Source organism: Mesoplodon mirus (assembly GCF_964341445.2).
Source record: "Mesoplodon mirus genome assembly, chromosome: 6".
In the NCBI taxonomy this organism is placed as follows: Eukaryota; Metazoa; Chordata; class Mammalia; order Artiodactyla; family Ziphiidae; genus Mesoplodon; species Mesoplodon mirus.
The window spans coordinates 143,297,696-143,319,961 of NC_138982.1; positions in this window are offsets into that span (position 1 = coordinate 143,297,696).

Below are 22,266 nucleotides of genomic sequence, written 5' to 3' on the forward strand. Positions count from 1 at the left end.
TGAGGATGGTGCCCCCTCACCTGTCTCAAGCGGACACTGGGAGATATGCCTGTGCTTCCAGCCCTCACAGGAGCTGCTGGCTTCCGCCTCTGGGTCCCCGATCACATGGCCTCCTCCCCAGCCACTCTCAGCTAGAGGTTCTCACCACGGTCACCACTCTGCTCTCAAAGCTTAGAAATGTTGGCTTTTTTTCTTTTCCTTTATTCTCTTTTAAGAAAATTGTGTGTGTGCGCATATGTGTGTGTATAAATATATATATGCGTATAGTTATGACTGAATTGTGTCCCCTCAAAATTCATATACTCCAGCCCTACCCCCAGCACCTCACCATGCAACCTTATTTGGAAATAGGGTCATTGCAGATGTAATTAGTTAAGATGAGCTCACACTGGAGTAGGTGGCCCCTCATCCAGTATGCCTGGTGTCCTTATAGAAAGGGGACATTTGGACAGAGGACGCAGGGAGTTGCCATGTGAAGATGAAGGCAGTGATCAAGGTGATGCTTCTACAAGCCTAGGAGTGACAAAGATTGTTAACAAACCCCCAGAAACTGGGGGAGAACCTGGGATGGATTCCCCCGCTCAGAGCCTCATAAAGAATCAGCCCTGCCGACAACTCCATCTCAGACTTCTGGCCTCCAGAAAGAACTGTGAGAGAATAAACTTCTGTTGTTTAAGCCACTCAGTTTGTGGTACATCGTTACAGCAAACCTAGCAAACTAATACCTACAGACATATACAAAATACATGCCTATTGGATAAATACGGAAAATATAAAAATCATAAAGACGAAAATGACAGCCCTAGCTCTCAGAGATAGCACACTTTTTGGTGGATGTCCTTCCATTATTTTGCCCCTTGTGTGTAGGTATCAAGTTGACTTCATACTGTGTACTTTTCCTTTAAAATATGGCTGTTTTCCTTTATTATTATTTGTTCCTTGAAATGGTTATATAATACACCATCAAATAGCTAAGCCATTTCATTTCATTATTTCCAATTGTTTGCAATTTAAAAGAAATGCAAATGAACATCCTCATGTGTAAATCACTTCCTGCATTTCTGAGCATTTGGGTGAACCTACCCAAGCTGCAGGGAAGGCCTCCACTGTTTTAACCCAACTGGGTGAGTCCATCCTCTTAGCCCAGGGGTCAGAGCGACCTTGGCCTACGGTCATCCGTGTGAGATGGGTTCAGAAATGAACCTGCAGCCTGCCTGCTGCCATTGAGGCATGGGGGACATCTGCCCTCACAGGGGTGGAGGGAACACAAGGCTCTTGACTCTTCTAAGAGGCATTTTTGAGAAACCAGCCTGCTTTTCTCCTGGATGGTGCAGTATAAAGATGTGATGCGTGGAACCACTGCAGCCTGTCTGTCACCGTGAGGGAAATCCCTTGGGGTAGAGCCTAGAGACAGAAGGCAAACAGGCCCTCGATGACACCCATTCCCAGACTTTCCAGGAGTGAAAGCCAAAGGATCTGGAATTAAAGCTGGATTGAGCCAACGTTTGTATCATAGAAAGTCGTGATGGATGCAACCTCTGACAGCTGCCACAGCGAGGAGAAAAGCTAATAAAAGCACACTGGCCCTTCCGTTCATACTTGGCCCTTCACACCCTGCTTTGTCAATACTTGTCGCACCGTCCTGTGGAACTTGAACTTGGAGATATTAATAAAAATCCCTCGGCAGACCCATTCGGACATCGGCTCACCAGACCAGGAGGCAGACCCAGGTCATCGTGGGTGTCCACGGGGTTCCATCCATGTGGGGGGACCATGGGTCAGGCCGGGCTGGTGAGGCCTGGGCAAGCACTTTTGTTCTCCAGGGCCGGAGGAAACAGGCTAGAATAAGGCTGTGTAAACAGCAAACTGTACGAATGTGGGGCAGTCCAGGCCCCTCCTCTTTTGTTTTTCTCCAGTGTAGGAATTCACTGGTGTAGTGGGTTGAATGGTGTCCCCCCCAGAATTTATGTTCATCCAGAACCTCAGAATGTGACCTCATTTGGAAACAGGGTCTTTGCAGATGTACGCGGTTAAGAACCTGGAGATGAGATCACACCGGGTTATCTGGATGGGCCCTGAAGCTAATGCCTGCTGTCCTCGTCAGAAGAGGAGCAGACACAGAGACACACAGTGATGGGAAGACAGGGCAGAGGCCGGAGTGATGCACGTATAATCCAAGGAATGCCAAGGGCTGCCAGCCACCTGCAGGAAGCTGGAAGAGGGGCCTGGATCAGATTCGTCTTCGGATACTCCAGAAGGAACCAACCTGCCCACAACCTGATTTCGGAATTCACGCCTCCAGATTGGTGACGAGAATAAACTCCTGCTGTGTTAGTCACAGAGTTTGTGGTCACTCGTTCTGGCAGCCCTAGGAACCTGACACCTGGGAATTCTGGCTCTAAATCTAAAGGCCACCCCCAGGCCCCCTGCTCAGTAAAGAACCCCTGTGATCATGAAGCGTTATCAGGCAGCGTGTCTGGAGAACTGGCCCAGCCTCACTCATCTTGTGTCCAGTGGCACCTAATGCCCCTTAAGACAGGAGGAGGCGCTCTGAGAGAAAAAGTGTCAGGTCTCATGGAGCTGGTGGCCACCTTAAGCTGCTCTAAAGCTCCCTGTTATAGGGACCTTCATATTAGCATGTCACCAGCTCTGAGATAGATGGGCTGGAGGAAACAGAAAACTTGGAGAATTTCTCCAGGCAGAGTTTCTGTTCATAGACTCTTTTCTTTCATCAAACCCTTACAAATACATCAAAGAGCCAGAACACACTGTGGGCCTCGACGCTGTCCTGCACCGTGATATACTGTCTTCCTGGTGAGAGAAGGGGACACCAGAATCCCAGGCAGATCTGAGTTAAATTCGCAGACCAAGGAAAGTCATTTATTTCTTTTTTCAGCATAGAGTTGAGCTGATGCAATGGCACGGGAGGTGGGATTTGGGGAGAGGGACGTATATATATATATGTATACACGTATGTATATACGTGCTAGGGAACTTCATAGATGTTTCTGCCCAGAACCCTGTGTTCTGCTCACCAGTTCCTCCTTACCGAGTAGCTGTTCCCAGGTCAGGAAGAGAGGATGTGGCCCAGCCCAGAACTGTGGATGCAGGGCCATCTGAGACACGGCTGGTCTGACGGAGGGTGTAAAATGCACACAGCCTACTAGAGAATGGACTTGAGGACACGGGGAGGGGGAAGGGTAAGCTGGGACGAAATGAGACGGTGGCATGGACATATATACACTACCAAACGTAAAATAGATAGCTAGTGGGAAGCAGCCGCATAGCACAGGGAGATCAGCTCAGTTGTCTGTGACCACCTAGAGGGGTGGGATAGGGAGGGTGGGAGGGAGACACAAGAGGGAGGAGATAGGGGGATATATGTATATGTATAGCTGATTCACTTTGTTATACAGCAGAAACTAACACACCATTGTAAAGCAATTATACTCTGATAAAGATGTTAATAAATAAGTAAATAAGTAAGTAAGTAAGTAAGTAAGTAAATAAATAAATAAATAAAATGCACACAGGCCTCCAAAGACTGTGTAGAGCAAGGAATGTGCAATGTCTCATCCATAACATTTTATATCATTACATATTGACATGTTACTATTTTGGATATATGGAGTTAAAGAAAATTTACTGATGAAATTAATTTCAATAATATATTTTAATTTTTAACTGTTTTTGAAGTGGCTGGTGCTACACTCCCACCAGGCAGAGCTGTGACTAGGGCTCGGGTGTCCTGACTGCCCACCTGCGGGAGGAGTGGGCCTCACCTTGGACCCTCCCAGGCTTCCCCAGAAGAAAGAGGTCAGCTTGCCCGGCCTGGGAGATTAAGGTGTAAGTTCCCAGAGGCTTCTGGTGCTCATACTTGGGGTACAGGGTCTAGATGGGGGCCGCTGGAGGAGAGGCAGGAGTGGGGAGCCTTCACCCGGCCGAGAAACAGAATCCCCACTTTTCTTCTCTTTCTACTCACTGTCCACTGACCCCACTTTATGGAGGGTGGCCTTCACGGTCCACAGAACCTTTGGTGGACGACCTTGGGAACAAGCGTGTGCTCCGCTCATTAACCCTCATCCAGTAGAAGCAAGTCTGCTGCTGCGCTTGCTGGGTGGAAGGTCATGGAGTCCTCGGCAAGTCCTTGGAGGACGCGGGCTGGATCCGATCGCTCTGGGACCCCTTCTGGCCAAGCACAGTGCTGAGCGCATGGTGGGTGGTCTCAAATGCCTGGGGGATGTGAATGAAAACTATTGCCTGCCATACCAGTAAACAGAGGAGGTGGCAGCCATCAAGCCATCACATAACAGCTGCCCAGATGGTGAGCCCTGAGGGAACTTGGGATGGAAAACAGGAGGCCCACCCTCTAGCCCTCAGCCACTGCAGCCCTCCCCCAAGCCCCCAGAGGAGACTCAGGATGAGAAAGCACAGGATACTGGCCCCAGAGAGCTGAGGTGCACAACAAAGGAATGATTTCAGTGAGCCCGGACTCCTGCATCTTCCCATACGGAGAAAAGCACTAAATTCCTTAACTGGTGACGTCTGGTTTTCTTTAATTAACAGTAATCTTTGATGTTCTCACTGCCTGGTCTTTGTTACAAAACTCCTCTATATCCTGGCTCCCCCCTGACCTCTTCAGGGCGGTCCCTCTGAGCTATCTGAGAGGCAGCCTCCTGGGCTTGAAGTCCTCAGAGAGTCCTCCAAATAAAACATGATTCTCAACTTTTAGGTTGTGCATTTTTTTTCCGTCGACAATAGAAAGCAGGGGTTGCTGCTTTTCTGCCTCACAGTCTGTGCAGCTCACTCGCCCCCCAGAAGGCCTGGGGGCGTGTGGAAGAGCCCTCTAGGGTTATAATCTAACCTTCTCTTAAGAGTAAAAGACCTTTCCTCTAGCTGCGGGGGATTGAGGCTGGCAGCCCTCTCCAGCTAACAAAAGGCAGAGCAGTTCCAGAGCAGCATGGGGGAGACCTGGTGCTCCCCGGCCAGCAGGGGGCAGTGTGGCACGTGTCTGCTCACCCAGGGCCCTGCCTCTAAAGAAGGGATTGCTTGGCGGGGTCCCCTATTAAATAGAAGATCCAGATCTGTGGCCATAATCATTTACTAAGAAAGTTCAGGCAGTGCTTGGGGGCTTTTGCTGCTGCAGGCGTTTCCAACACTGATTTGATAACTTGAAAATACACAAGCAAATCTAAATAAAAGTAAAAAGACGGACCTCAAAGAAGTTTCTGGGAGGTCCCAGCAGCAACCTGTCCTGGCAGGGGAAACGGAAGCAATCACGGGCCTTAGCACCTCTCCCCACAGGCCAGCTTCTGCCAACGGTGAATGACCCTTAGGACTTTAGTCCTTGAAGAGGTGCCCACACACGACACTAATGTATAATCTATAATTTATTGCACATACATTAATTTTCCCCCTAAAGCATGAACCCTGTTCTGGTCATTTCTCAGTGTTCCTGAGGCTGAGGGGTGTCAGCCTCAGCCAGTAGAGGCACATCTGGACCCTGTGCAGAAGGGGATTTGGGGGTCTCAGTGTGAGGCAGGAGGTGCCGCGGCCAGAGAGAGGGGCCCTTCAGCATGTCACCAGGTGTCAGCCCCTCAGAGGCAGGGATGCAGCGGGCAGCTGGGGCTGAACCGACGGCTCTTCGCCTCAAACTGGGAGGAAGCATCTCTGTGATTCCTGTTTGCTGGAACCTGGATGAACCTGAGCAGGACAGACACCTGGGTTCAGAGCTGCAGCTTCCAGACGAGGGAGCTCTCTCCCTTGCCTTGACGGGTGAGCCCCTACACTGTCCACACCTTCTGGTCTAAGCCAGCGGTGACCTGGCCCTCCCATGGCGGCCTCAGCTTCCACAAGCCCAGAAGCACAGGATGCTGGACGCAAAGCAGCATCCCCACCCGGGGAACCGCGGGGCGGGCAGTAGAAATGTTGAAGCCCACCTCCCATCCCTTCGCAAACACGTGTTCCGTATTTGGGAAGATGGCGGAGAGGGTTCCTGTCCTTGTCTGGAGCACTGCAACAACTGAAGAGGCAAGAACATTAAATATTTTTCTTTTCTTTTCTTTTTTTAGCAAAACTGGTCCCTGCTGAATGCCTTGAATTCTGTTGCTCAAGTCCCAGACTTCCTGGAGCTGCTGCCTGTGGTCGAGGCTGAGCAAAGCGAGGGCTGCCGGCTGAGCTCTCTATGGACCGCGCACTGGGGGCAGGGAGGGTCTGTCTAACTGATCTGCACCCTCCACACACGCACACACATCTGGCCCACAGCACGCCCAGGCTGTCCAGCTGGGAAGGGTCTCAACTTCGTGGAGGGCATCCATGCAGTGAGTTCAGAACGCACCCTTCCCTTAAGAAAGGCAGAGCCACCCAGATTCCTTTCCTGCCTCTCTCTGCCAAGACACACATACGTTAATTCTCCCCCAGTTTTAGGTTGAAAGGAATGTGTGTTCGCCTGCAGCGACTTTAGCCTCGGGACTTGAATGGGGCTTTGATCTGGATCCTGGAGCTCAGTGTGGGAAGCTCGCAGCTCCCAGGCCTGGGAACAAGCCCAGACATCCCCGCTCCAGGCCTCACCTCTGCCTTGTGCCCTCCCCTGTTCCCCTCCCTGCGGTGCTCCGCAGAGGGGCCACCCTGGAGAAGATTCCCGGGAGGAGGATCCAGAGGTCCGTGTGCAAACTACCTTCTGGCCTTCATGCTCCGAGAGACTGCGTGCGTCTCCCTGAGCTTACCAAGTGGAAGCTCCCTTCACGCCTCTCCGTGTCACTTATTTAAATCAGCCCATGTCCACTACTCGCTTATTCATTCACTCATCCTACAAACCTGTCCTGCGTCCCTCCCACACCGCGATGCCGGGCTTCATGCTGGGCTGGAGAATGGATCCCTCTGAGGCTCCTTCTCAATGGACACTCCAAGTCTAACTCAGAAAACATGCTAAAAATGGAGGCTGAAACAGTGAGACTTTCTAGCCTCTGTAGCTGGCAGATGGGAGAGATAGAGCATCCTAGAGAATGGCAATTTTTCTTAAAGATCTTAGTTTATAGAGCAGTTTTAGGTTTACAGTAAAATTGAGAGGTAGGTACAGAAATTCCCTCTTGACCCCATGCCCCCCACTAGCCTATCTTCCCCGCATGATCAACATCACTCCCCGAGTAGCACATTTTTAACCAAGGATCAGCCTACACTGGTACATTATAATCTCACCCGGAGTCCATAGTTTACATTAGGGTTCACTCAGTGCTTTACATTCTATGGGTTTGGACAAATGTATAATGACATGTATGCATCATCATAATATCATATAGAGGATTTTCACTACCCCAAAATTCCTCTGTGCTCTGCTTGTCATCTCTCCCCCTACCCACTCTCTGACAACCACTGATTTTTTTGATTTTTTTTTTACTGTCTCCATAGTTTTGTCTTTTCCAGCATGTTGTGTAATTGGAATCATACAGTATGCAGTCTTTTCAGATTGGCTTCCTTCACTTAGTAATCAAATGCATTTAAGGATCCTCCACGTGTTTTCATGACTCCATAGTTCATTTCCTTTTAGCACTGAATGATATTCCATCATCTGGATGGGCCACTTTATCTGTTCACCTGCTGATGGACATCTTGGTTGCTTCCAAGTTTTGGCATTTATGAATACAACTGCTATAAACATCCATGTGTAGGTTTTCACGGGGACATAAGTTTTCATCTCCTTTGGGTAAATACCAAGGAGCACAATTGTTGGGTTGTACGATGAGAGTATGTTTAGTTTCGTAAGAAACCTCCAAACAGGGCTTCCCTGGTGGCACAGTGGTTGAGAGTCCGCCTGCCTTTGCAGGGGACACAGGTTTGTGCCCCGGTCCAGGAAGATCCCACACGCTGCGGAGTGGCTGGGCCCGTGAGCCATGGCTGCTGAGCCTGCGCGTCCAGAGCCTGTGCTCCGCAGCGGGAGAGACCACAACAGTGAGAGGTCCGTGTACCACAAAAAAAAAAAGGAAACCTCCAAACTATCTTCCAAAGTGGCTCTACCATTTTGCACTCCCATCAGCAATGAATGAGAGTTCCTGTTGCTCCACATCCTCACTAGCATTTAATGATGTCAGTGTTCAGGATTTTGGCCATCTTAAGAGGTGTGTAGTGGTATCTCATTGTTGCTGTTGTATTTCTCTGGTGACATACGATGTGGGGGGGAATGGAAGTTTGATGAGCCAGCCACTCAGGTCTGCCAAAGTCATCAAACGAGTGATTCCTTCATCCAGTATATATTTACTGAAAGTCAAGTATTACTCTAGGTTCTATTTAAATAGCATATGCACGTAGGTGAAATAAATAGGCTCCTAGACACATACAAGATATATTTTTATAAACACAAAAATATAAAAACAATTAAGAAGGTTGTACCACTTCAAAAAAAAAAAAAAAACCAACAGAACTTTGCATTATCCTTTTTTTAAAGTGTGCTTTCAAAAAACTGTACCTGGATATTCCAGCGTGATTGCTTCCTCTGGAGCCTGTGGTCTAGGAAGAGAGACAGTAACCAAGGTAAGAGCTCCAGGAGCTGCAATGGGAGAGCCCACCTTGGCAGGGCAGGTGGGGAGAGACCTCCTTGATCCAAGACCTGGAGAAGCCGTGCTGCACAGAAGAGAGACCCTGAGTGGGGAGGAGTCTGGCTTGTTCCAGGCACTGAAGGACCCTGTGTGTAGGCAGAGGGATGACCCCACCCAAAGATGCCCACGTCCTAATCCACGTCACCTGTACTCCACGTTACAGCACATGTCGAAGGGAATTCAGGCTGCAGGCAGAGCTGAGACTGCTAAACCACTGACCTTAACATAGCGAGGTTTTCCTGGCTTATCCGGATGAGCCCAAGGTAACCACAAGGGTTCTTAAAAGTGGGAGGTTCTGACCCAGAGTAGCTGCCTGTGAAAATAGAGGAAGGGGCCCCAAGCCAAGGAATACAGGCAGCCCATAGAAGCAGGAAAAGATAAGAGAACAGATTCTCCCCTGGAGCCAGCAGGAACTAGCCCTGCTGACACCTTGATTTCAGCTCAGTGAGACCCGTTGCACACTTGTGACCTCCAGATGCTTAAGATGATAAATTTCTATGGGCTAATTTTTTGGTAGTTCGCTACAAGAGGCTGATAACACCTAACAAAACCACTTTTCCCTTTTCTAAGCTTTAGCACAGAACAATGAATAAATGAGGATGCTATGACCAGGGACATTCCAGAAATGGTCAGGACCTGCCGTCTGTGGGCAAGGTTGCCACAGCAGGAATGCAGCATGTGGTCACCTCCTCTCAGTGCAGGGAGGGTGAGGAGGGGCAGGTGGGTCCATGGGCAGCTGTTTCTCCAGCCAGGCGAACCCCAGGTCTCTGCTGACCAGCTGTGCAATTCAAGGTGGCTACTTAGCCTGGCTGGGTCTCAGTGTCCCCTCCGCTGCCAAATGGGCATAAGAATCTCAAATTTAGGGTCATTGGGATGATTATTGAGGGTGAGTGCAAAGCATCTCACACCATCCAGCTTTTAACAGGATCTCAAGAAAGGGATGCTCATGTTAGTTTTACACATTTATTTTTTTTTAAATAGAATGCCTGTCATCTGCCCTGAGAGGATATGAAACAGTATATAAGTCAAGACAATTGCATGAAAGTTATAAAGTGAGAACAGAAACAATTTAAAGAGCGTGTTCCAGGTGTCTGTGATGAGCTAATTCCTGCAGGTGAAAGCCGCACTTAGTTCATGCTTCCCGGGTACAGGGTGGAGAATAGGCCAGGTGTCAGGAGGCCCCTGTCGCCCACAGAACACCTGTAAGCTTTGCCTAGGGGCTGCCTTCTTTCTGCTGAGAAACTCCAAAAGATATATCACGTATGTTTATGTGTATGTGTTTTTGCAGGGAACACATTCATATGGTTTAAATATATTCATACACATACATATATTATAAAATGCATGTATACATACACATATGAACTCACCACATACTACATATACAGTGAAAGGTCCCTTCAACTCTCCCCTCCAACAGCCCCTTCCCATCCCCACCCCCTCCTTAGACAACCATGTTACTAGCTTTCTTATGTATCCTTCAAGAGTTTCTTTAAGGAAATAACAAGCAAATAAAACATAGACATTCTGGGGCTTCCCTGGTGGCACCGTGGTTAAGAATCCGCCTGCCAATGCAGGGGACACGGGTTCAATCCCTGGTCCAGGAAGATCCCACATACCACGGAGCAACTAAGCCCATGGGCCACAACTACTGAGCCTGAGCTCTAGAACCTGTGAGCCACAACTCCTGAGCCCGTGAGCCTAGAGCCTGTGCTCCGCAACAAGAGAAGCCACTGCAATGAGAAGCCTGAACACCACAACATAGAGTAGCCCCCACTCGCCGCAACTAGAGAAAGCCCACGCGCAGCAACAAAGACCCAACACAGCCAAAAATAAATAAAAATAAATAAATTAAAAAATATATAGACATTCTTATTCCCCACCTCCTCTCTTTTTATACAAAAGGCTTTACTATTACAATGCTGGCTAACATTTACACGGTGCTTATATGCCAGGCATCGTTTTAAGTTAACCTTCACAATAGCCCTGGGTGATGAATAAATTATTGACTCTGGTTTATGGATGAGGAACCCAGGCACGGGGAGGTTAAGTTACCTGCCCGACGCCATGCAGTCAGTAAATGATCCAGTGTCTGGGAGCTTCTCTTGCCCCGGATCCCGTCTCTGAAGCGCTCACCTGCCCCTGCCCTCTTCTCTTGCCTTCTCTCTCTTCCTCTTCCTTCCCTCTTTTCTTTCTTTCATTTTTTTTTAAACTGAACACTACACCATTCCTTAGTATATAGAAATACCTCCTTTTATGGTGTTTCAGTTTTTGTGCTTCATAGATATTGCATGTTTTAATGAATTGAAGGTTTTTACAAATTTTGGCACCCCTATGTCGAGCAAGTCTTTCGGAGCTGTATTTTTCAATATCATTTGATCACTTCACGTCTCTGTATCACATTTCTGTAATGATCACAATATTTCCAGCTTTTTCGTTATTCTATTTGTTAGGAATATAAAAACTTTAACATACAAGGAGTTGCATCTTATGGATGAGCAAAGACGGTGTTTCCTTGAGATGGAAACTACTGCCAGTGAAGATACTGGGAAGACTTGAAATGACAACAAAGGATTTAGACTATAACTGAAATTATAGTTAGTAAAGCAGAGGTAGGGTTTGAAAGGATTGACTCGCATTTTGAAAGAAGTTCTCCTGTGGGTAAAATGCTATCAAACAGCATTGCATGCTACCGAGAAACTGTTCGTGAAAGGAAGAGTCAATCGATGCAGAAAACTTTGCTGTCGTCTTATATTAAGAAATTAGCACGGCCACCCCAACGGTCAACAGCCACCACCCTGATCAGTCAGCAGCTGTCAACATGGAAACAAGAGTCTCCACCAGCAGAAAGTTGACGCCTTGCTGAAGGCTCAGATGATGGTTAGCATTTTTTAGAAACAAGGTATTTTTTTTAATTAATTAATTTAATTTTTAATTTTTTTATTTTTTTGCAGTATGCGAGCCGCTCACTGTTGTGGCCTCTCCCGTTGCAGAGCACAGGCTCTGGACACGCAGGCTCAGCGGCCATGGCTCACGGGCCCAGTCGCTCCGCGGCATGTGGGATCTTCCCAGACCGGGGCACGAACCCGCGTCCCTTGCATCGGCAGGTGGACTCTCAACCACTGTGCCACCAGGGAAGCCCGAAACAAGGTATTTTTAAATTAAAGTCTGTACATTTTTCTAGGCATAATGCTATTGGACATTTAATAGCATACAGTATAATGTAAACATAACTTTTATATCACTGGAAAATGAAAGAATTGGGATGACTCAATTTATTGCAATATTCACTTTATTGCGGTGGTGTAGAACTAAACCCGCAGTATCTCCGAGGCCGCCTGTGTTCATTCCCTACTGCTCTTGCAACAAATTACCAAAAACGTAATGACTTAAAACGACCCAAATTTATTATCTTATAGTTCTGGGGGTCAAGAGTTGAAAATGAGTTTCACTGGGCTACAACTCATATGTTGGCAGAGCTGCATCCCTTCTGGAAACTCCGTGGGAGAACCCATGCCCCAGCTTCCAGGGGCTGCTCACTTCCCTTGGCTCGGGGCTCTTCCTCCAACTTCAAAGCCAGCAATCACGTTATCCAGACCTCTGCTTTCCTCTTCACATCTCCTTCCTCCCCGACCCCCGCTTCTGCCTCTGCATCAGTTAATACCCTGTGATTACATGGGACCCACCTGTACGATCTGGGTTCATCTCTCCATCGCAAGGTCCTTAATTTAATCACATCCTCAAAGTCCCTTTTGTCACGTAGAGTAGCATAGTCACGAGTTCTAGGACATGGACATTTGGGGGGCCATTATTCTGCATACCGTACCTAGGGAGCCCCTTGTTTTTTGTTTTTTTTTTTACAGATAAGTAGTCTTCCACAGCAGGGAAGTTCTGTAAATGTATTCACCCACTCCTCTCTGAACGGGTGTTTGGCGTCTTTCCAATCTTTCACCATTATTGAAAAGGCTGCAGTGAACAATCCTGTACATGACATCCTTCTTCACGTGTGCAAGTAGGGATGGAGGGTAGATTCACAGAAGTAAGATTATTGGGTCAAAAGATGTATACGCCTTTGTAATGTTGTTGGAAATTGCTAGCTTTCCCAGCTTTCCCTCCAGTCTGAATTGCCCACCAGCACTGTGTTTCCCCACGCCCTTACTTTTACATCATTGCCAATCCAGAAGGAACATGTCACATAAGGCCACGTACACCTATATTTGAGAAAGCATCCTGTTTTCATCTGGCTTGGCAGGAGAGGGGGGAGTGTTCTTGTTTTGGCTCTGGAGAGAAGCCAAGGGTACTGTATTAGCTTATTACTCAGTGAAGTACTTTATTGGGGGGAAGGGCAAAGCTAAAATAGTCATTTTGTTACTTTTTGATGATTTTTTAATTTCAAGCAGTATGGAACTTGGAAAATAAAAATGGATGGTAGGGCTTTTAACAATGTCTGTTTGGTCATAGCTGTCTCAAACGTATTTTTGGCAGGAACTACAAATCAGTCAATTTAGCCCGAGAATGCTAATTCCATATTTTGTGTTGCTTATTGAAGAGAGACCAAAACGCTCCAGTTACCAGATGAGAAAATAGCCATCGGCATTCAGATATTTTCACAGAAGAGCATAGATGGCCTCATTCAAACACAGGTCACCCCTTCCCATGCACCCTGTGGGAAAGGCCAAAAGATTCCCTCAAAAGAGATTTGAATCAGCTTAAGTCCTAGGACAAGCATTTAATTAGGAGCCCAGAGTTCTGCTCCCCACTGCGTGGAGATTTTCTGGCTCTTGAAAATTTTGAGATCGCATGCTGTTTATTCGTAGTTACAGCAAATGAAACACAACCCACAAGTCCAGTGAGGGCAGGATGGCCAACGACTGCCGGCCCTGCCTCTCAGGCTTCAGGGACAAGACTCCGGTGACCCCTGCAGCATCCCCAGGACTGAGCTCTCTGGACCAAGGCAGAGAGCTTTCAGGCAGGTGGCAGTCTTCCTGCTGGTAGGCCAGGTCTCCAGTGGGCTCTTGGGTCAGCTCTGAGGGCTGGTGTGTGATGCCTGCATCACTAATCTCCTCCCTCTGACAACATTTTCTTACCCCAATACTGTGCTCTGGTCTCCTGCCTCAGTTTCCATTTATAGGTCTTCTGTGGTCTGGCAGGATAATTCCAGGATCCTGTAAAATCCTGCCCAGCTCTTGTTAGCCCCTGGTCTCTTGGACTAGATTCCCCATCTCACTGCCAACTACATTTGGGCCCCATCCTATAAGTGAAAGAAGTCCTCCAGGGGCACAACTGAACTATGACCAAGAATCTCACACCACCTGGAGCCTCCCACCAGCTCAGACAAACTTCCCACCTCTCCATCCAAGACAGACCAAGCCTACAAGTACAACATTCAGCTGGGGTTTCCCTTAAACCGGTGTTTCTTGAGCTTGTATTTACGGATCCCCTAAAAGAAAAACTGTATGAACTTCTAAGTTTTTGTTGAATCCTTCTAATGTTCTTTTTACTTATATGTGTAGCAATACTAGAATATGGGTAAATATATTACATTTATAGCTCATATGTAACTAAAACCCAAAGAGATTTATAAATGAAACGAAACAAAGCTACAATACCAATACCTGTCAAATTAACAATAGAAAATTAATGTGATGGATGATGCTGTTCTGTTAAAAATAAATCACCAAATGTTGGATATAAATTTTTCTTTTAAAATTTTCTATTTCTGTTTTATATTTTAGTTGATTCCTTTGGTTTTGAGAATAATGATCCCTCTTAGAACTATGGTTGCTGTAACTATTATTTCTCTTTTTAAACAAAAAACCATTTAACCTGCAATCCATCACTTTGATGATCCAAAAAATGTAAGAGTCCTCCCCAAAATATAATAAAAAATAACTTGTAATAATAAAGTCTACACTGGGTGTTTTTATTTTTTCCAGAAATAAACCCACACACATATTACTTGCTGTTAATGACATACTGGGAGTTTCTACAAGGAGGGACAGGATCCCCACCATTTGTTCACCCCCAGCAGGAGGATCACCCTCAGTGCTACAGTGCAGGTCGGGGTCTTGGTGGTCACCACTCCTCCTCTGGTCTGTGTCAAGGTGACCACGGCTCACTCAACTTGGTCGGCGGCAAAGCTTCACTCGTATATTTGGCCAATTGACTACGATTATAAGTCCATTATAAGTAGATAATGAGGGCTCATGGCTGCAGAAAATTTAAGGTGGTCATTCAGACGATCTAAACATGTGTGCAACACAGACACATGCACACTTGTAAAAATAAGGATGAAAGCACAAAATTAAGATGGCACTGTGATGTTGACCTGTTTCTGAAACACTGTGTTAAAAGCCTAGTAATCAAAGATTTGAAAGTCTGATAAAATTTGCTGGTGAGTATAAGAGCAGAGTCACACTCCCATACACCATTGCGGGGAATGCAAACTGGTGCAGCCTTAGGAAGATCAATTAGCAAAATCTAAGAAAATTTAGAACTTTCATACCCTCTTGACCCAGCTCCTGAAATGTGTCCATCACTTACCCCAAAGCACCAAATTATGCATGCTGGATATTTATTACCACATTGCTTAGAGAAGCCAAGTTTGAAAACAACCCACATTTCTAGCAGCAAAGGTTTTATTGGCATAGTATGGCACATCTACAGGCTGGAATAGTATACAACCATGGAAAGAATGAGGTTAATTTGTACATCCTTACAGGAAAGATGTTCAAGACACATTGCTAGGCAAGCTACAAAAATTCTAAATATAAGAAGATCTCATCATTGCTTTAAAAAATTAACATATGTTTTAAAATACAAAAGAATTTATAGCAAATTGTTAAAATGGTTAATTTGGTCTTTTTCCCAAGATTGCTTTGGCTATTCAGGATCCTTTGTAGTTCCATACAAATTGTAGGATTATTTGTTCCAGTTCCGAGGAAAGGGTCATGAGCATTTTGATAGGGATCATGTTAAATCTGTAGATTGCTTTGGGTAGTATGGACATTGTAACAATATTAATTCTTCCAATTCATGGATATGGGATATCTTCCCATTTATTTCTATTATTTTCAACTTCCTTCATCAGTGTCTTACATTTTCAGTGTACAGGTCTTTCACCTCATTGGTTATATTTATTCCTAGATATTTTATTCTTTTTGATTGGATTGTAAATAGTACTGTTTTCTTCATTTCTCTTTCTCACAGTTCATTATTAGTGTATAAAATGCCACAGATTTCTGTATACTAATCTTGTATCCTGCAACTTTACTGAATTGATTTATTAGTTCTAATAGTTTTTTCGTGAAGTCTTTAGTCTACATATAACATCACGTCATCTGCAAACAGTGACAGTTTTATTTCTTTCCTTCCGATTTGGATACTTTTTAATTCTTTTTATTGTCTGATTGCTGTGGCTAGGACTTCCAATACCATGCTAAGTAGAAATGGTGAGAGTGGGCATCCTTATCATGTTTCTGATATCCTTATCCTTATCCTTATCATGTCTTAGAGGACAACAAAGCTGGAGGTATCATGCCCCTGACTTCAGACTAGACTACCAAACTACAGTAATCAAAACAGTATGGTACTGGCACAAAAGCAGACACATAGATCAATGGAACAGAATAGAGAGCCCAGAAATAAACCCACACACATATAGTCAATTAGTCTACCACAAAGGAGGCAAGAATATACAATGGAGAAAAGACAATCTCGTCAATAAGAGGTACTGGGAAAACTAGACAGCTACTTGTAAAAGAATGAAATTGGAACATTGTCTAACACCATATACAAAAATAAACTCAAAATGGATTAAAGACTTAAATATAAGACCAGAAACCATAAAACTCCTAGAAGGAAACAAAGGTGGAACACTCTTTGACATAAATTGTAGCAATATTTCTTTAGATCTGTCTCCTAAAGCAAAGGAAATAAAAGCAAAAATAAACAAATTGGACCTAATTAAACTTAAAAGCTTTTGCACAGCAAATGCAACCATCAACAAAATGCAAAGACAGCCTCCTGAATGGCAGAAAATATTTGCAAATGATATGACTGACATGGGGTTAATACCCAAAACGTACAAACAGCTCATACAACTCAACATCAAAAAGCAACTTGATTTTAAAATGGGCAGAAGACCTGAATAGACATTTTTCTGAAAAAGACATACAGTGGGCCAACAGGCACATGAAAAGACGTTCAACATCATTAATCAACAGGGAAATGCAAATCAAAACCACAATGAGGTATCACCTTACACCTGTCAGAATGCCTATCATCAAAAAGACCACAAATAACAAATGTTGGCGAAGATGTGGAGAAAAAAGAACCCTAGTACACTGCTGGTGGGAATGTAAATTGGTGTAGCCACTGTGGTAAACAGTATGGAGTTTCCTCAAAAAATTAAAAATAGCACTACCATACAACCCAGCAATTCCATTCTGGGTATTTATCTGAAGAAACGAAAACACTAATTTGAAAAGATACATGCACCCAAATGTTCACAGCAGCATTATTTACAGTAGCCAAGATATGGAAACAACTAATTGTCCAACAACAGATGAATGGATAAAGAAGATGTGAGATATATATATATAGATATATATAGAGAGAAATAGATATAGATATAAAGGAATACTACTTGGCTTGAAAAAAAAAAGACTGAAATCTTGTCATTTGTAACAACATGGATGGACCTAGAGGGTATTATGCTTGGTGAAATAAGTCAGACAGAGAAAGACAAATACTATATATGTTTTCACTTACATGTGGATGCTAAAAATGAAAACAAACAAATATAACAAGATGGAAACAGACTCACAGGTACAGAGAACTAGTGGTTACCAGTGGGGAGAGGGAAGGGGGGAGGGGCAAGATAGGTGGTGGGGATTAAGAGGTACAAACTACTAGGTACAAAATAAATAAGTTGTTACAAGGATATAATGTACAGCATACAAAATATAGTCAATATTTTATAATAACTTAGTATGGAGTATATTCTCTAAAAAATATCAAATTACTATGTTGTACACCTGAAATCAGTACAATATGTCAACTATACCTCAATTTTTTTTAAACGGTTAATTTGCAGGGAGAAGTATGGAACTATGGGAGATTTAACTTTCTACTTCATATAGTAAGAAAGCAGAGTAACTTTTTATTTTATAATAGTGCATGCACGTGCGCCAGGCATTATTCTAGGGGCTGGTGATCCAGTGATGAATAAGCAGGATGGGTCCCTGCTCCCACGGGTAGCTATTCTACTGGAGAGACGGACGATAAGCACGTGGATACGTGAGGAGGCAGGAAATGATCTGTGCTGTCATAGAAAGCAACCAGGCACCATGCTAAGGAGGGATGAGGGTGTTAGTGCAATGGCGTGAACGTTTTCAGTCAAAATCGGTCCTCCTCCACCCTTCCCACTTGTTTTCCCCAGAGAAGATGGAGAGAGGGACATGCTCCCCTGGTGACAGGACAGGAGGCATCAGCATCGATTCCAGGCAGGAGGCAGATGAGCCGGTTCCCTTATTCTCGGGGCCCGTCTGTCCACCCCTTCCTGGGACGTGCGCTGTGGTTTGGGGTTACAGGCAAAGGGCACGTGGGACCAGGCTCATTATAAAAGATTATAAAAAGGAGGATCTTAAAATTTATTGCCCAAATCAATAGACTCTGTTGCTTCATGAGGAATCTTCCGAAAACTATCTTTTATAAAGACTGTTATGTGCCAGGTGTTTTGCTTAGATTCATTCCAAGCTTTAGAGCATCAGATAAGGCAACTATTCTTATCATAGAGTCCCAGGAGCCAGTGACTGGTGGTAGGGGGATTCGAACCCAGGTCTCATCTGGTAATTGGTCCATGCATATCACACCATCCTGCCTCTCCCCACTGGGCAGGTGACGATGAGCTGACCCTCTCCTGGTGCTCGCCTCGCATCCCTTCCACCATCGCTCACCCACCCAGGCTCCTTTCCAGGGGCCCTTCCCCCCCGCCTCGGCTGTGACTCAGAACCGTGGAAACCCCCTGTTCTTCCTCGTGGCTCAGCAGGCACGGGCAGCCCCAGCCCAAGCAGCCGTCTCCTGGCAGGTGCTGAGCCAGCCCTGCCCCCGAGTGGCGACACACACACGTATGTCACAGCTAGTGTAACACACACGTGGTCACAGGCAGAGTCGAGGGCCTGGGGGTTTGAAGACAGCCTCAAAGGAAAGAGACAGATGTTCAGACTTTGCTCACATCACTTCAGGAACTCTGACAAAGCCCCCAGCCCAGAATGTTACCTGGAAAGGTTATTGACCAACGTTGCTTAGCCTGAGTCTGACAAAGTCACAAACAGACATTCCCGGATTAACACAATGTGATTTAAGGCGCAATCTCACATGTCCATCAGGTGGACCAGCTGTGGATTCAGATCAGCTCCAATCTTTAGCAATGTTAAGGGTATACTTTCTTGAAAAGAATTACTCAGTTTCTCTAAGCCTCAGGTTCCCGATCTGCAAGATGGGCGTGTTAATTCCTCACCCATAGGGTCGCTGGGAGGATTATCCGAGGTACGGAGTAGGGCTCACCTAGCACAGCCTGGTCCGTGACATGACAGAGGGGCACTAACGGGACCCTCATCTCATTGGTCCCTTCCAACGAAGTGGACAAATCCACTGCACAGCTGACCTTTTTCCTTCACCACTAAATTCTAGAGCAGAGGGTGGCAATGCCTAAGGTTCTCCTTCGGCCCCCGTGACCTCCCTGTTTGCCAAATCTTCCTCGCAAAGTGGAAACGGTAGCTTTCCTAGCTGGCCTCTATGACGACACTTCCAAGATCCTCAGAGAAAGCAAGCTCGTGCCTGACTGGGGCTTGAGCCCTGGAAATCCTGGCACTGCCTTTGCAGAAGGAGAAATGCTCGCCTCGGGGGACTGCCTTCCGCCCGTGGAAGCGGGCAATTCGTTTTGGAGGAAGCTCCTCCAGCTAAATGATCAGTGCTGCTCTCTCCATATCTGCAGCTATTGGCGACCCTCTGCTCTGTTGGGCTCAGAGAGTGTGAAACTGAACTTGTGCGAAATCAATTTTTCAAATCCATTTTGATTCTCGTAGAAAGCCACGTGCAACAGCAAGGAGAAGCACCCAGTGTTCCCTGGGCTCACCAGCCTGTCCGAGGTGAGTAGGTGACTCATCAGCTTTCCCCTCCCTCTGACGTGAAACACCAAAATCCGTTCATGCCTCTGCACCAGGGGCTGCCAAATGACAGCCCTGGCCCCTCTGCCTATTTTTGTAAATAAAGTTTTATTGGAACACAGCTACGCTCGCTCACTTACATGATGCCCGTGGCCACGTCTGCACAATGACAGCAAATCTGAGTATTTGTGACAGAGACTGTATGGTCCTCAAAGCTGAAATTATTTTCCATCCGGCCCTTTACAGAAACAAGTTGCAATCCCTGCTCCGCTCTAAATATCCATTAACTGTTTTATTCCTCTCTCTCTTTAGGGAGTTCCCTGGCGGTCCAGTGGTTAGGATTCCACACTTCCACTGCAGGGGGCACAGGTTCGACCCCTGGTCGGGGAATGAAGACCCCGCATGCAGGAAATTAAGATCCCGCATGCGGCGCAACAAGCCCAAAAAAACACCAAAAAAACAAACAAACAAAACCCACTGTATTTTTTAGAACAGTTTTAGTTTGCAGAAAACAAAAAATGTGCAGACATACCGAGAGCCCACATCCCCTGCCCCCCAATTTGTTTCCCTGCCAGTAACATCCTCATTTATATGGGGCATTTGTTACAATTGATGAACCAATTTTATTTGACACATTTTTATTACCTAAAAAAGTTCATCATTTACATTAAGGTTCACTCGTGGTTTTGTACACTCTACAGGTTTTCACGTATTGTTTTATTTCTTCATTAAGATTTTTTTTAAATTATGAAAGTAATTACCTGTTTAACATAAGTTGGAACAATACAGATGATATAAAGAAAGCAGTGGAAGAGTCCCCCACCTGCCTTCTTCCCTTCCTGAGGGCAATACCCACACGGCCGATGTGCGTCTTCCCCGACCTGTTCCTGGGCGCACAGCAATTACACGCACAGAGGTCTGAGATTTTTCTAAACACACTGTGCTAGACATGGTATTTCCCACGACACTGTATTCCATGGATACTGTCCTCAGATTTTATAATGGCTGCTGAATGTTCTATTGAATGCATGTGTCAAGGTTTATTTATTATATTATTATTATAATATATATAATTATATAATCAGTCTTCTTGTCCACCCACCTTGAAGCAGTTTGGGGAGCATCTCTTCAGAATAGATTCCAGCCCAGCCCGAAGGTATGGGCATATTTAACTTTGATAGAAACAGAACAAAATGCCATCCAGAACGCTTGTGGCATTCACACGCCCATTCTCCCGCATGCAGCATGGGGTTGAGAGGTGAGAGGTAGATCCCAGGGCAACGGGGGCACTAGAAGGAGGGTTCCCATGGGTTAGGGCAACCCAGGGAGGCTTCCTGGAGAGGTGGGTTATGTACGGGAAGGTGAGCCGGACTCACAGCGTCTGGAGGAGTAGAAGGGGGTCCGCCGGACGAGAGCCCCCTGAGCAAGGATGAGGAGCCCTTTATGGAGCCTGAGGTCACAGGCTGCTCCTTACAAATTGCATCAAACGTACGCCTTCTGGGAGGAAAAGACTCGGTAGCCAGGGCTGGAAAGTGGGTATGAAGTGCGCCTTCACCGGGGCGGAGGGAAGAGGCACTGAGAAAGGGCACCATTGCGCGTGCGTTCGTGACGCCAGGCACAGCCTCGCTCTCGGGCCCCGGCCCAGGGGCCCAGTGTCGGGGGGGTGGGAGGAGAGGGGAAGAAAGCAAGGGAGAGAGCAAAGTGGAGAGGAGGGTGGACGGGAGAGAGGGAAGACGGAGGGGAGGGCGGAAAGCACTGGCCTCCAAGTAACCCCCGGAAGACAGGACAGAATGCTCACAGCCATTGACTCACAGTGGCCCCAAACTGCAAACAACCCCGAGGGGCATTTATGATAGGACGGACAGACCGGGGTGCGGGCGTGCACAGAGCACCACACGGGCGGGAAGGAGAGCCAGGAGCTGCTCCTCATAACAGCATGGGGGGTGAGGGCACGGGGACGGCCCTGGGGGGCGCACATGGCCCTGGCGCCTGAGCTCTCCCTTCCCCCGCCCCCTGCCTCCTTTCTACCATCCTGACCTTGGCGGTAATAGCCTCCTGGTCACGCTGTCCACCTAAGCACACCTCCCTAAATAGCAGGCTTTCATTCTCCTTCAGCCAGTGTTTCTTCTCCTCAAGGCGCTGGGAGTGGATTTCCCCCAGGACGTGCTGGGAGAGGGTCCTATGGGATTTCTCTACCTTGTGAAGTTTCATGGAGCCGGTGCTTTCCTGTTCTGGGCACGTTCTTCTATGCGTAGCCTATTTCACAATAAAAAAGGTTCTCCAACTTTAAAAGTCTGAAAACCATTGGTTTACTCCTTCTCTTTATGCTATTTCTATTATACGTGCCATATATAGTATCCTATATATATTGTGTGTGTATGTGTGTGTATATACATAGAGACAGGGACAGAGAGACAGGGATATATACTGATAATACATATATATAGTATATAGTAGATTATACAGAGGTACCCTGTATATATAGGTATATATGTATACCTATA